At 39.1% G+C, this 15117-nt stretch overlaps 1 protein-coding gene across 4 annotated transcripts in view; it reads left to right on the forward strand.

Annotated features, from left to right (window-relative positions):
* SLIT2 (slit guidance ligand 2) overlaps window positions 1-15117 on the forward strand; it is a 347903-nt gene that overhangs the window by 101142 nt on the left and 231644 nt on the right. The window lies entirely within an intron of this gene.

The following is a 15117-nucleotide window of genomic DNA, read 5'->3' on the forward strand; positions in this document are numbered from 1 at the left end:
GAAATTATCATCAAGGAAAAGATGAGAGAATGAGTTCAAGCACTTACTCTGACTGAGTGAGACAGTCCATCTCCAGGGTGCTTTACATATTTCACTGCACTCAGTCCTAGGAAAGGTCCTATGGCTTAGGTGGCTTTGTTCTCATTTTACAAATTGAGGAACTCAAGCTCCTTGAAGTTAATTAAACTCAGACTTCTCCCAGTCATTTCTAATTCCAGAGGAAATACTTTCCTGCTACGCCTCCAACTTCCTCCTTAATAAGGGAACAGATGATGTCTCTGGTGACATATAAAGTAATCACCTGAAGGATGGATAAGCTAAGCGCCAGGGATTTGGATCGTTCCCATCAGTAACATACTAAAGAATAACACATTCACTATGTGAAAAACAACCACCACCACAACCAGGGCACCATTAAAGTTTCTGTAAAATTGGGCCACACATTTTGAGCTTTTAACAGACATGGCATGAAGATTAATAGATATTCTGAGATTTCCATGGAAACCAGGAAAAATACTCTGGACCTTTGAGGACCATCATGCGCCAAGCCCACAGTAAGAGATATAAAAATAAGTTAAGACGTGGTCTCTGCCCCCATGGAACTCCTACCCATGAAAATCACAACCCTGAAAAGTCTTTATAACCCACTGTGGTCATCGTGAAGTCAGGGTATAATGTGCTGTGGGCGCATGGATGGCTTCAGTGAGGAATAACATTTGAGGAGGGTCTGGAAGGATGTGTTTACCCAGGAGGAAAGAGATGAGGGAGATTTCATGTGGGTGCAAAGGCAGAGATGGGTTGATGAGCAACTCCACGGAGCTACCAAAGAATGTGTTTTGGTGAGTCAGGAGAGGGTTCTGGTTAGGTCCATGAGGCCAGTATCCCAAAGTGCCTTGAATGACGTGCTCAGGTATTCACATGCCACCTTGTTGGATAAAGAGGAGATCTATAAGTCATTTATTAATTATAGACCAAAAATATACAGATTCATATGTTGGAAAGATTGCATTTGTAGTACTCAAGAGAATACGGTAAAGGAGAGAGATTAGAGTCAGTAACATTGGTAAAAATATTACCTTCACTTCAAGATCTTAGGCTCTATACAACCAGTGCTTAGGGCTTGAACCAAGCATATGAATAAGACCAAAGAAGAGAGACTCAGAAATCTTGACTCAATGTCTTCCATATATTTACAAAAAAAAAAAAAAAATCCATGTCTTGCTTTTAATTCTTTTAGATTTATACCTAGGAATGGAATTGCTGGATCATATGGTAAGTCTATATTTAACATTTTGACAAAACTCCAAACTCACTGGCTTTTATAATGAGGAAATGAGAGAGAACGTTCTAGCACTAATAAAATACACACATGTTTCTCATAAAAAAAAATCTTAGGAACCTAGTGTTCACTACACAAGGCACTCAGCTTTTATTTTTAATTTATTTGTTTTTTAGTGAATGAATCCATTTGTGGAGGCAGTAAGGAAAAGTCATCTGTGACATCCTGATCACATGTTTAGCAGACCTTTAAAGACCTGAAGCAGGATTTAACATGGTAGGATGGAGATGGCTTATTAGAATGAGAAAGTGAAATGAGATGGTTCTTCCCAAGAGTGGGACTGTGCTTTAGCGAGGATGTGAAGATGAGGTACTCAGTGGGAGAGAGGAGGATTCGGTGAGCAGCACCGCGGAGGAAAGGGGTAATACTTAGGTGTGAAAAGGAATTCTTCGTTTTCTCCTCTCGCTTCTGTCCTCTGACGCTACTCTCTGCTCATCCCTGTCTTTACTTACGTCAAGCTCCCCTGAATGAAAGATACACATAGGAAAGTTGTATTAACTCCTCACTTTTCCTCTGCATTAAGTGCCTCCTACTAGGAAGAAAGAAAAACTAACATTAATTTGATACCGATTAGTTGTATCTCTCCTCCATTGAACTGAATAGAAGACATGTTATACATTGGCGAGAGTTTTAGTTGTGTCTGAAAGTGGAAGGGAAGGCATTTCACATTTTGGTTCTATCTGCCCTCTTGGAACTTCTAAATGGTTTTACCAGCTCATTTCATCCCAGACAAACCCAGGAAGGCTTTACCATGAGAACCCCAGGACTCCAAATTATGGATATATGCCTTCCTTTTGACAGGTTGTTTTTTTAAAAGGAAAGAAAGAAGGAAGGAAATAAAAAGGAATACTTGAATGGCATAACAGGTTTTTGTTTTTGTTTTTTTAATTAATGTAACTTCAACGAAAGTAAATCCCAGAGTTTTGAATGTTTTATGACCTTTGGTAGCTTGTTTAAACATTCAGGACCTCAGGGTCCTCTTTTATAAAATAGGGATAATGATTTTATTCCTTTTTTGAGAAATAGGCTTTTTCTACGCACTGTGAACTCAGTGTGAAAATACTTTGTAAATTTTAATTTGCTTCGGAAATGGGTTTTCTTTGTACAGTGAATCCTTAGGGACAGTAACTTTCACTTCTTCATCATCTTCTTTACAGGAAATGTTGTGTCTCAGAGTAGTAGGAGACGTCAACAAAATTATAAAAATCATGTAAATTAGATAAAAGTATATGTGATAAGTTAAAGCCAGAATTTATAGAGTAGGTTAAGTTCGATTTGTTAATATAATTTACTAAGAATTGTGCATGGCATATTCCAAGCCCTTAAGAGCAATCATAGCTGTAAGGGACGGTGTCTTTTGTTTGTTTGTTTGTTTGAGTACTTACTAGGTGCTAGGTACTGTTGTAAACACACTGCATGCATGAACTATAATTTTTACAGTCACCCTGTGAGCTATCATCCCCATTCTATGAACAGAGAAATTGAGGGATAGAGAGTTTAAGAAACTTGCCCAACATTAAATTTATGGTGCAAAAATGAATCTATATTCTCATTTTATATTAACCAAAGATCTCAGTAATTGATAACCAGAGCTGATTAACAAATGATAATCAGCATGTTCAGTATTCGATATTTTATTTCCTTTAGGAGGCTATTCTTAATTTTTACAGGTTATTATTTATTTTAAACCACAGTAGATTTATTAATATAAAGGCTCCTTAGGTGAGTGGTTTTCAAATGGTACCCCGAGGATCCCCAGGAATTCCTTGAAGAACATCATATCTTCATCACTATTCACTCCAGGTATATCCATTTTATATATCAGGTGTCATTATTAGAGCCTGACCTTCCTTTTCTTCTTCCTTCCTCTCTCCTTTCCTTCCTTCCTTTCTTTCTTCCTCCCTCCTGGTTCCCCCCTACCCTCCTTCCTTTCAGTTCTTCCAGCCATTATCCATCCATCCATCCATCTGTTCCTCCAGTTATCTATCTATACAAACATCCAACCAACTAACTAATCAACAAATAGGCACTGGAGTCTCCGTATATATTAAGCTAGCAGTGGATGCTAGCATTTGCATTCCTATAAAAGAAGGATCTAAAAGGTTTTTTTTTTCTAATTTTCAAAAACCACAAAGGGTGAATTTAGAACACAATTTTATTTAATAAAACTAAGCCCATATGAAACACTTTGGAAACATATTATTTACATATTATATGCTATAGCCTTTTTACTAGAATCAAAGATGTTCCCTCTTAAGAAGGGGAGATGTGAGTTGTTTGCAGCTTTGAGGAGTTACGTAGACCTTGGCTCTGGGAATGCAAATGTACTTTGTTGTGCTGTACAAATGATTATTTCCCCTTTTAAATCTTTTACGAACTTCAAGTCAAGGAGGGTGACATTTTCACAAACATCAGGCCTTGATGGTTTGATTGACATGATTTGAACTCACAAGTAATCAATCTGAGTTGACACATACTAGTAAGGTCTTTGTTCAAAATGGAAAAACAGATTGTTTCTGAAAAGGAAAAAAAACAATTAACTGTATTTTTACCCTTAAATATTTAAAGTACTTAGGATGAAAAAGAAGAAAACTCCAACAGAGCATTTGCAATTTTAGATTTCAGGATCTTTCTAGAACTTGTGCAGATCACTTCATTAATGTCAGCAATATTGTTAAATCCAAATGTATAAGCAAAAGTATTAGCTACTAAGTACCAGTGCATTAAAAATTTTGGTCCTTCCTGATCGAATGCATAGTACTTGAAAATACAGTTCTTAATTTTAACGTAGATCATATGCACCCTTTAAAGACTCTATAACAGAAAAACATTTTTTTGAGTAAGAAATTTAGATTTCTCTCAATAGTTTTTCTTAATAAGCATATTCAGAAACTTCAATGGGATTTTCAATCTTGACTCAAAATACACTATCCATGATTTTTTTTGTTTGTTTTCTTTTTAAGAAAACATTAAGAAAGAAAGATTGAATAAATCGCTGATTTCTCCTGATTAAAAGGACTTTCCCAGGGACAGCCTAATTAGCATATGCCTCCCCCTCCTCCCCTCCCTCCTTCCCCCTCTCCTGTCCCACCTTAGAGGACACCTTCCCTGAGGCAGGTGGGAGAGCCTGAATCTACACTTGGTGAGATTATAAAACCAGAACAAAGGACGTGCTGATTTCTCTTGAAGATTGAAACCATCTTATTAAAGCTGGTTCTATTTACCTAACTTAACACTTTTGGTGGGGCTTGGAGCCCAGGACTGGTGGGTGGTGAGGGAAGAGGCAGAGGACCATAACAAGGACACTTTGCGAAATCTCAAGGGGATGGAGTAAGGGTATCAGGTGCTTGAGAAATGAGGGGCTCTGACTGAATACATTTACTGGATCTGGAGGATTTGGAGGTTAAAAAAAAAGAACAGCTTGTTTTTCATGGTTTAATTTTCTAAGCAGATTTACAGATTGTCCTAATTTTGATGTGGGTTACATACATTTCAGTTACATTTTTATAATCTGAGAGTGGTATGTTTTAATTCTTTGCATTTTGTTTTGTAAACTTTTGTAATTTTTTTAGTCCCTAGCAATGCACATATTCTCTTATAATTAGATATTTCTATATCTAAAACTATATCTAAAATACGTATAAACAAACATATATTTTTCCTGAAACTCGATCCTGAAGATTTTGCTTTTCTAATTAATTTTTATAGATTAATTTATTTTAACCACACACTTCTCCTGTAGAACTTAAACATTGACAGCGTTTTTGTTAATATTAAAATGTCTCCTTTAAAAATTCATTTTCCAAGAGAAACGAAAGTATTTAAAGGAGAGGTTTTAATGTTGAGAAGTTGCTTTGGTACTTGGTCTGTAGGTTAAGTACACCTTCAGATATTGGAAAAATAACAGCACTTATGGTTGATTAAACCCTGATAATAAAACAATAAAATAAAAATAAACCCTTGAACTATATTCTGCCTCAGATGTCTATTCAAAACTATCTGTTATTAAATGGGTAAAGTACACTGAGTCTCAAGAAAAAGTAAATATCAAGTGAATAATCATGACATTAAAATAAGAGAATACAAATATTTGGGATTTATTTCATTTTCTTAACTTGAAACATGTGTATGATCTTTAACATATAGAGCAAAAAGTAAAAATACGATTAAGCCATTTTGAATGCCATTTTGAAAACAAGAGAAAGAAAAGGTATATTTCATTAATCTGCAGCGATAATTTAAACTATCGTACTGTGTCTTCCTTACCATAATTATTTCTGCAGACAAGGAGAATAACTTGGGGAGAATTTGCATTTACTTTTGCTTAACATTGTTTCTGTCCTTGGGTTTCACTTCCGTCCCATGGTGATACGTAAAAGTAGGCCCACCTGTTTTCCACTGGGCTTTTAGTTCGGGTAAATTCTTACAACACAGCAATGTATTCCTAATCAGAGTTCTTTTGGAAATCTGAGGTAAGCTAATGATAACAATAATAATAATAATATAAAGCTGCAGTCAATAAAATGAAAGATCTTCCAGAAAGACTGCACCCCTCAAAAGAAAAAAAAAGAAAAGAAATCCACGAACAGACGCACAAACTTCCTGTGCCGACTTAAAAGCTTTATGAATCAAGTTTATGAATAAGGAAATCAGTTCACTTCCGTGAAGTCCAGAAAGGGAATATTTAAACATAAATCCTGATGGATAACATATAGGCAGCATGTATTTTCCTACAACAAATTATAAGAGAATGGATCATTATAGCGTATAGATTTTAATGAGCTGGAATTATTTCTGTCTTTGAAAAGATTTCTGTGAACTGGAAAAGGCAGAGGAAAAACTATTTTTTCTTCAACATTTGCAAAAGTATTTTGAATTAGTGTTCCCCCATTTCTATTTTAAGTTAGCAAAAGTGAAAGTTATTTTCTTGTTAAAAAAATCAGTTCAGAAAGGCCGTCTTCCATTGATTTTTCAACTTGAAGGGAACAAGGAGGGGAAAGTTGGTCTTTGCTCTCTGTCCATGAGGGTATTATGCCTGTCAGCTTGTGCTTAAATGGTTTATTCTGAGAAGTAGACTTTACACTTAGAGAAATTTCAGAATGGAGCATGTGCATCCCATGGAGTCCTTGCAAATGGAAAAATGCATCAAGGAGGCCAGCTTCATGTATCCTGTCCCCCTGCACTTCTGTAAGAGCTCATTTTCAATGATGATTCAAATAATTGAAAAACAAAGGGTCTGCATTTCGGGATAGCTGAACGGTTCACCAGCTAGCTCTTCACTGCAAAGAGGAAAAGAAAACTTAACTGCCCAGTTGATCATGTTAGCAGATAATTAAGAATAAGAAAATCTAAAAAATTCTTAAATCAAACTAAGTGGTACAACCTAAAATTCAGGCAGTAACCATCTTATCAAAGTTTGCTTTCTAGTTTCCATTTTTCTCTAATTGCAAAATTTTTATGCTTAATAGCTTAACTGCCATTTTGTGTAATTATATTGAAAATTGTTTCATGTAAAACATTTTCCTATTCTGAAGGTTATTTTGAGAAAAACTTGAACTTCATTTTCTCTCACTCATATATGTAAATTAGCCAGTACAAGCAAATAGCTGCTATGAGAAGCCAGGTGTTTTCAATGATCTAATAACTAATTCCAGGCTATGAATTTTATAACTTCTTAAGTTCAATTTTAAAATAAACGTTCAGGGGTGAATTGAGTTCTAGGAGGTCACAAAATCAAACCATTAACTGCAGTATACTCTGAAGTTCCTCCTAATTTACATGCTGACGTCACAGAATTTCTGAGAGTTGTTCTCAGTATTGCATTTGATTAACTCATCAGTATAGCATGTTTCATCTACATGTATATATGCAATTTTATATGTTCTCTACCAAATAAAATTCTCCTCCATAGAGTGATATTTCAGGTCCTCCAAAACCCAGTCCAAGTGAAGTCCTAGTTCTAGTGAAGTTTCCAACTTGAACTCTCACTGCTTCATGCTCCTCAGCTGACTGAACTTTTTGTTATTCTCTGATTGCTTAATGACAGGTTCAGCACAGATACCAGCTATTCAGAACATACATTCATACACCCTATAAATGTTTAACTGCTGGATATCAGATCTAATTTTTTTCTCATACATGTTCTGTAATTTCTAACATCCCTATATCAGTTAAGAATGATTCATGTAACACAGCATACAACTGCCAAGTCTTAAACTATTGGTATTTGTATAAGAAAAGTCTAGAGGTAGGCCAGCAGTTCAGGGCTAATGTAAATCCTCAGCAGTGACTTGAGGGACCCAGGCTCTTTCTGCCTTTCTGCTTCACCATCTTTAGTATGTTGGCTTTTGTCCTCAGGATTATCACCTCGTATTCACAGTGTGACTGCTGTGCCTCCAACTTTTCATCCATATTCCAGGCAAGGAAAAGTGTTAAGTGGAAAAGAGCAAAAGTAAAGGACTGTGCCAGTTTGTGGTTTTTTGTTTTTTCTGTAAAGTAGAAGACCTACCCAAGCAGTCTTCGGTTCACATGTCTTTGGCCAACACTCTACCATGGCTGTCCCTACTGGAAGGTGGCTAAGGAGGAGGAAGTGCGAGTGGGGATGGGGTCATTGAATGAACCCATTCCCACAACTGCCTCTCACTCACGTGCATCCCTCTATTTGGAAAGGTCTTTCTGTCGTCTCTCCTGTGCCTTTCACCCACATCTTGTGGACCGGCTGCCCATTTTCTCCGGTTCTGACTGAGGGCCCACCAGCTGTTCTTCATGTTTCCCTGTACAGTATCACTTCTTAAACCTTCATAACACAAGGCAGAGTACCTGTAACTAGCTATGTGAAGCTGTGCCTTAATCTTGAGTTGAAGACTATATGACTCTTTCAGTTGCAGGTGTCAAAAAATAATTTAAACTAGTTTCTTTCATAACTCATTTTTTTCACATGGAAGTCCGAGGATTCGCTGGCTTCAGGCATGTGTGGAACCAGAGGCTGAAATGACGTGCCCCTTGGTATCCCATGTGTCTGTCCTCATTCTCAGGCTCATCCCTCTCCCTCCCCGCCCCTTCTCCCTCTCCTGACTCCTCTGTCTCTCATATCCTTTATTCTACTTTCCTCTGTTTTGCTCCATTCTGAAATAGGTTCTCAACACATTGTGGAAAATGTAGCTATTTGTGGCTCTTAACTTGCCTGGTTTTTTATTATGACAGAGTCAGGGAGCCCCTCTTGCTCCCAAGTGCATTTGCCAAATGTTTCTGAAAGAAATATGATGAGCCTTGATTGGCCACGTTTCCATCCTTTAACCAATCACTGTGGAGGAGATTAGAATATTAAGATTGGCTAGGCGGATATCATGTGACCATTCTGCTGGCCCAGGGGTAGAGAGAACTGTAACTGATGGTCCCGCCACAACCATGTGGGATGTTGGGGGTAAGTGCTGTGCAGGCAAAATAATAGCTGGTGTTTTTCCTATCGTTTTGTCCCTCCGTGTGTCTGCCTCTGACAAAGGAAGTGGGAGCCCAGTAAGTGCTTGAAGGAGTGAATGGAAAGGTAGGATAAGAGAAGAGCTGAGCTGACCCATAAACAGGAGGAGAAACCCAGGTAGCATCTCAGTGGTTCACAAGCTGTGTTTAGATCATGCAGTGCCATTTTGTATTTTGAATCCATACAAATTCCCGGTAGATTAGTCAGTTTTCTTTTAATAAGAAATTTCAACCCAAAATCACATCCAAAAAATATGTTATCTCACCTTCTTTTCTTTCAGCAGTGTTTACTGAGTGCCTCCTCTGTGCCAGGGCACAAAGTGGAAGGTGTCGTATTCTTTTAGTGACGAGAATTGAGGTGTTTTTCTCTAAACGTAATGAAAACGTTACTCTGATAGAGAAAATAACAGGTGATGACGTAGTTAGCAAGTGAAATATATTCGGGGAACCATTTGTTTCCTTAAAGCTTCCTATATAACTATATAGTGTTGTATCCAACGCTGGCTTATGGAAATATGAGAAAATGAATTCAGGTATTTAACCTCCTTGATTTTAAACCAAGTAGCGAGCCATTTGATACATTTTTAGGTCTCTCAAAAAACATCCTAAACACAAGCATGTAACTCCAAATAAAATAACTTTATATTTACACACTTTATTTCTGTTATCCTGTTGACTGACTCAGAAGCCTGCTGGCGTGAAAGATTTCAGCATTTATTTCTCCTGATTTTTTTTTTCCATTTGCCTTGAATAACTCAGTTCATGAAAGGCCCCTGAAAGGTTCACGGCCATCGCGCTCTGTCTTTTGCCATCAGTGTTTGGGATGAGGGAAGGGTGAACTTGAAGCCTGGTTCCCTCTTTGTCACTGCTGCACCTGGTCATTATCTCTCCAGAAAGCAGGTTGAATCTGTCTGGAAACGCTTCCCAAGGCTGCGTCCATTCAGCCCATTCTTGTAGGGGTAATGAGACTTGGAACTTATTTCAGTGGGCCTGCCCGGGAACAGCATTCCTCTTAGTTTTCTTTTAAAGATTGATTGGTTTGCAATGGAAGGCAGATAACACTACTCTTTTTCTCACTTTCTCCCTTTTTTTTTTTTTTTCCATTCTTGAAAACTTGATGCTGTTACAATGAGAAGTCTTACTTGACAGATTTTGTGTCCATGTTTTATGCCCTTCTCTAAACCTGATTCTTGAAGCTGAGGAACTTTTAATGGGACTCTTTAGCTAAGCTGAAATCACTTATATAATCTAGTTCTGTATCGTTTTTTTTCTGATTTTTGAAATGGTGTGATGAGATAGAAAAAGAGCGAGGAGTAGCATGGAAGGAGACATGGAAGAGAATTTCTAAAACTTGTCATTTTGCAGACTGACTCAGACGAAAGTTCTCCACAGTCTCCTGGAAAGAAATTTTAAACACAATTTTTGGCCTTTTTAGGAATTAATTAAGAATAATTGTATGGGTTTGTAGTAAACTACAACAATCTCTCTATACTGCAGTCAGTGCTCAAAATGTGCCCCTGGAACAAGTTAATGAGGATGTTTCACAGCAATAACTGTAATTCTAGTCAAGGAAAAATCAATCCAAATAAATTCAACATAACATTTAAACACCTCTTCTGTGCCCTGGGTCTTTTCCGGGATCTAGAAAACTACTTTAAGTAATTTATATAATTGAGGCATTTGTTTTAGTGGTGGGAATTTTTAAAAGTTAAAAAAGGCTCATGATAAAATTTGACAGGTGCTCTGAGAGCAGTAAATATGAGGAATTGAGGGAATCCTTACTTTTGACATCGTAGGCTCTAAGGAAGTGTTTTATATCCTGACTCCAGTTTTGGGAGGTCTGCTGCATACTTACAGGATGACAGAAATGATTTTTTTTCTCCTGTAGTGGGTAGATATTTATACATCACATTCAGATATATAAAAAAAAATTCTGTTTTATTTGTCAGTAGTTGCATCCTGCCCAAAGTGATGGAGAGAGAAAGTAACTTTGCTAAATAGAGTTATTCAGCCACCTTTGGTTTATACTAGTCTCTTTCACATGAGTTCAATTGCAGTAGACTAAATCCTCAGTCAATTTGAAGTTGACTGGTCAGGAATGTGTCTTCTGTCAATGAGTCCGTGCTCCTTCTGTTTTCTCCCCAAAGTGGCCCTGAGAGAAGGGGTAGATCCACATGTTCTGTAGTCAGAGTGCAAGGTGCCTCTGGTCTGTGTGCTGTGTTTGTCCCCATTGATTTCTTCTGGGAGCAGAGGTATTGTCTGGTGGTGTCTGGATACAATGCTTTGTATTGTTCCCAAATATCTTCTGTCCTTGTCCACCAAGGTACAGCTATTTTGGGATGGTAATGCTCATACAGTCTGTGAAAGGTCAGAGGTTCCTTTGCTTCTGGCTTTTGAGATCCCCGTAGTTTATAGCAGGCGTTGGCAAAATATGGCATGCAAACAAAAATCCAGCTGCTGTGGGCCAAACCCAGCCACACCAATCCATTTATGCATTTCCTCTGTCTGTTTTAGTTCTACAATAACATAGGTTAGTAGTTTCTACAAAGATTGCATGGCCCACAAAGCCTAACACACTAAGTGGTTCTTTTCAGAAAAAGTTTGCCTCGGGGAAGGTCGGCATCTTGGCGGTAGGAGGTGCTCTCTGTCTCTCCCTTTCAATCTACAACTGGTAAAACACTCATGTCTCAACAGAGTCTCCTCTGCCCAGCACACTGGGGAGATCCGCACATCTGTACATCTGAAGGTGAATAAACCAGAGCACAAAGAGGAGGCAAGCTGGGGGAGCAGCTGAGGTGGTGGCTGTGACTTCCCCCCCGCCCCCCGGCCGTAGAATCCAATAGTAGCTGGGGAAGCAGTACACAGGATTCCGGCTTCCCAGCTGCAGCAGCGTCCATGGCCTAAAGGAACCAGGCGTCAGTGATGGTGGGGCCTGTGACCCCAGTTCCTCCAGCTGCAGCAGCACCCGTAACTCTGGTCCCTCTGCCTGCAGCAGTGGCACCCACACATACAGCATCCCTGAAGCACTCCTGGCTCCCTCCGTGCGACCCCACCCCCTGTTGTGGTGGGGACACCTGCCATCCCAGTGGGATGACAACAGCGAACACTGGCCGTAGGCAACAGCCAGGCACCAATGACCCTAAAGGCATGAGCAGCCACAAGAAGGGCACTGGCAACACCACTGGCAGAGGCAGGAGAGGGTGCAAAGTGCCGACTGTCAAATGGAGCCAGAGGCTGCTCAGGTAGGAAACCAGAAACTTGTGCTGTAGCACCACCTACTGCAAAACAAAAGAAGGGCCTCTAATCGCCAATCTATCAAATTATTAGAATCAAAATTTAAAAAGCTTTACCTAAATAAGAGAAGTGTTTGCTACTTCAAATATGTAGGCAGGGGAACAATTCATCAAGCACCGTGAAAAACCACAGTAACATTATGTCGCAAAATGGAAATGACATTTCTCCAGGAACCCAACTTAAAGTCATAGAACATTGCAGTCTAACTGATGGAGAATTCAAAATAGTTGTCATGAGGAAACTCAGTAGTTACAAGAAAACTCATACAGGAAGTTCAAGGAGTGCAGGAATAATGAACAGAAGCGATACTTTCCCGAAAAGATTGAAACGCTAAAAAAGAACTAAACAGAAATTTGGAGCTGAAGAATTCATTACAGGAGATGAAGACTGTCTTAGAAAGCATTGTAAATAGAGCAGATCGTATGAAAGAGAGAATTGGTGAGCTCAAAGATAGAAATATAGAACTGATTCAGATAGATGAGGAGAGAGAACTGAGGTTTTTTTTTAATAAACAAATGTTAATGAGAACTATTCGACTCCATTAGGAAAGGCAATGTAGGGATGATGGGTGTCCCAGAAGGAGAAGAGAGGAACAGGGGAGCAGAGCATTCATCTAAAGGAATAATCACTGAGAACTTCCCAAACCTGGGGAAGAACCTGGATCACACAAGTCCACTGAAGCTAAGAGAGCGCCTGATTACATCAGTGCAAAAGACCTTCTCCAAAACATGTCATATGAAAATTGTCCAAAGTCAGTGACAAAGAATTTTAAAGGCACACAGGAAAAAAAAAAAAAGATAGTAACCTACAAAGGACCCTCCATCAACCTGTCAGCATATTTCTCAACAGAAACTCTATAGGCCAAGAAAGAGTTGAATGATATACTTAAAATATTGAAAGGTAAAAACTGTCAGCCAAGAAGGCACCCAGCAAAGGTATCTTCAGATATTAAGAAAAAAAATAAAGCCTTTCCCAGAAAAACTAAAATGAAAAGACAGCCTACCAAATGGGAGAGCACGTTTGCAAATCATGGATCCAATAAGGGCTCAAGATCCAAAAAAGCATGAAGAACGCATACAACTCAACAGTAACAAAACAAAGTTGAAAATTGACTTGAGCATACAGATGGCCAACAGGCATGTGGAAGGATGTTCAACATCACTAGTTATTATGGAAATATAAATCAAAACCACAATAAGATATTACCTCACACCCTTTAGAAGGACTGTTATCAAAAAGACAAGGAATAATAAGTGTTGGAGAAAATGTGGAAAAAAGAGAACCCTTACACACTGTTGGTGGGGGTGTACATTGGTGCAGCCACTGTGGAAAACAATACAGAGTCCTCAAAAAATTGAGAATAGAACCACCATATGATCCAGCTATTCCACTTCTGGGTGTTTATTCGAAGAGTACAAAAACACTAATTCAAAAAGACATGCACCCCTATGTCTGTGTTCCTTCCAATATTATTTAGAATAGCCAAGATATGGAAACAACCTAAGTGTCCATCTAGGGACAAATAAAGATGTTTATATATATATATATATATACATATATATATGTGTGTGTGTGTGTGTGTGTGTATACACACGCACACGCGCACACACACACACACGGAACTCAGGCATAAAGAAGATGAAACCCTGCCATTTGTGGCAACAGGAATGGATCGTGTGGGTGTTACGCCGTGTGAAATGACTCAGATGAGAAAGACAAATACCGTGTGTTTTTACTCGTGTGTGTAATCTAAAGTCAAACAAACAAACAGTACAAAACAAAAGCAAACTCATAGATACGGAGAACAAATTAGTGGTTACCAAAGGGGAAAGGGAGTGGGAGGAGGGCGATGTTGGTCAAGGGTGACCACTGTATGGTGACGGATGGAAACTAAACCTTTGGTGGTGAGCGCATTGTAGTGTATATAGAAGTCGAAATATAATGTTGTACACATGAAACATATAATATTATAAACCAGTGTTACCTCAATTAAAAAAAAAGTGTTTGCCAACCTCTGATCTCCAGACTCTTTGGGTAGACCACTCTTTGCCTGCCCTTTTCCTTGGTGGTTCATCTTTTCCAAGCACACGGGGTGACTGGGTTTCATGCGCAGCAAACCCGGGCTGGGGAGCTAGGTCAGGTGCGTCTGTGTAGAGACCTCCCTGTCCCTCTCCTGCTTCACTGCCTTTGTATCACCTCGAATGTGAAAAGGGAGCGAAGCACCAGCCAGTCTCAGCCTGCCCCTGTCGCTCATCAGACCTGGAGATTTGGAAGTGGCTGTATTTTAAGATTCCACCCTCTTGATGGAAGAACTTTCATATGTTCTTACAGACCCTTGTATCATTTCAGCATACTTCTGTCTCTTCCAAATCTCTATTCTTCTTTCCATGAAAGGTTTTCTACTTTGTATTGACAGGGGCTGGGAGGAAGAGGCCTTTCCTTACAAGAATGATTCTCAGAGTTCTCTATGTCTGCAATACCACATCAAAGGAGACACTGCTAGGAGTGAAAATTCTCTGGCCCCACCCCAGGCCACTGCATCAAAACATGTAGGGGAGGGGCATGGCAAGCTGTGTTTCAGCGGGCCCCCTCCAGGGGATCGTGGTATCTCCTGAAGTTTGCGAACCAAAGCCTCACTTCATATCTGCAACTAGAACTGGATGATCAGTGTTAACCAGGTTTCCTTCTTGGTATGTGACAGGGAGCTTTCAAAATGCAGAATGTCCTCTCTCTTTCTACAGAGAAAGTTCTGTTTTGAAAATTGAAACAGATTCCTTTTTCTGCTTGCGTTTCTGGTCTAATAATTTTCATCCTTCCTGAGGCACTCAGTGCCTCTGGTAAAATAGGGACATACACAAGAAGAATAGGCGTCTTAGGTGGGGAGAGTTTTACTGAATGCTGCTCTTCTGTGTGCTCATGAGACACCTTTGTCTAGCTGGTGGGGTTCGTGCCAGGGGCCAGCAACAGGACTGGCTGAATCAGAAGTTTGAACTCTAGCCTCTGTGATG

This window comes from Camelus ferus, chromosome 2 (assembly GCF_009834535.1).
Source record: "Camelus ferus isolate YT-003-E chromosome 2, BCGSAC_Cfer_1.0, whole genome shotgun sequence".
In the NCBI taxonomy this organism is placed as follows: Eukaryota; Metazoa; Chordata; class Mammalia; order Artiodactyla; family Camelidae; genus Camelus; species Camelus ferus.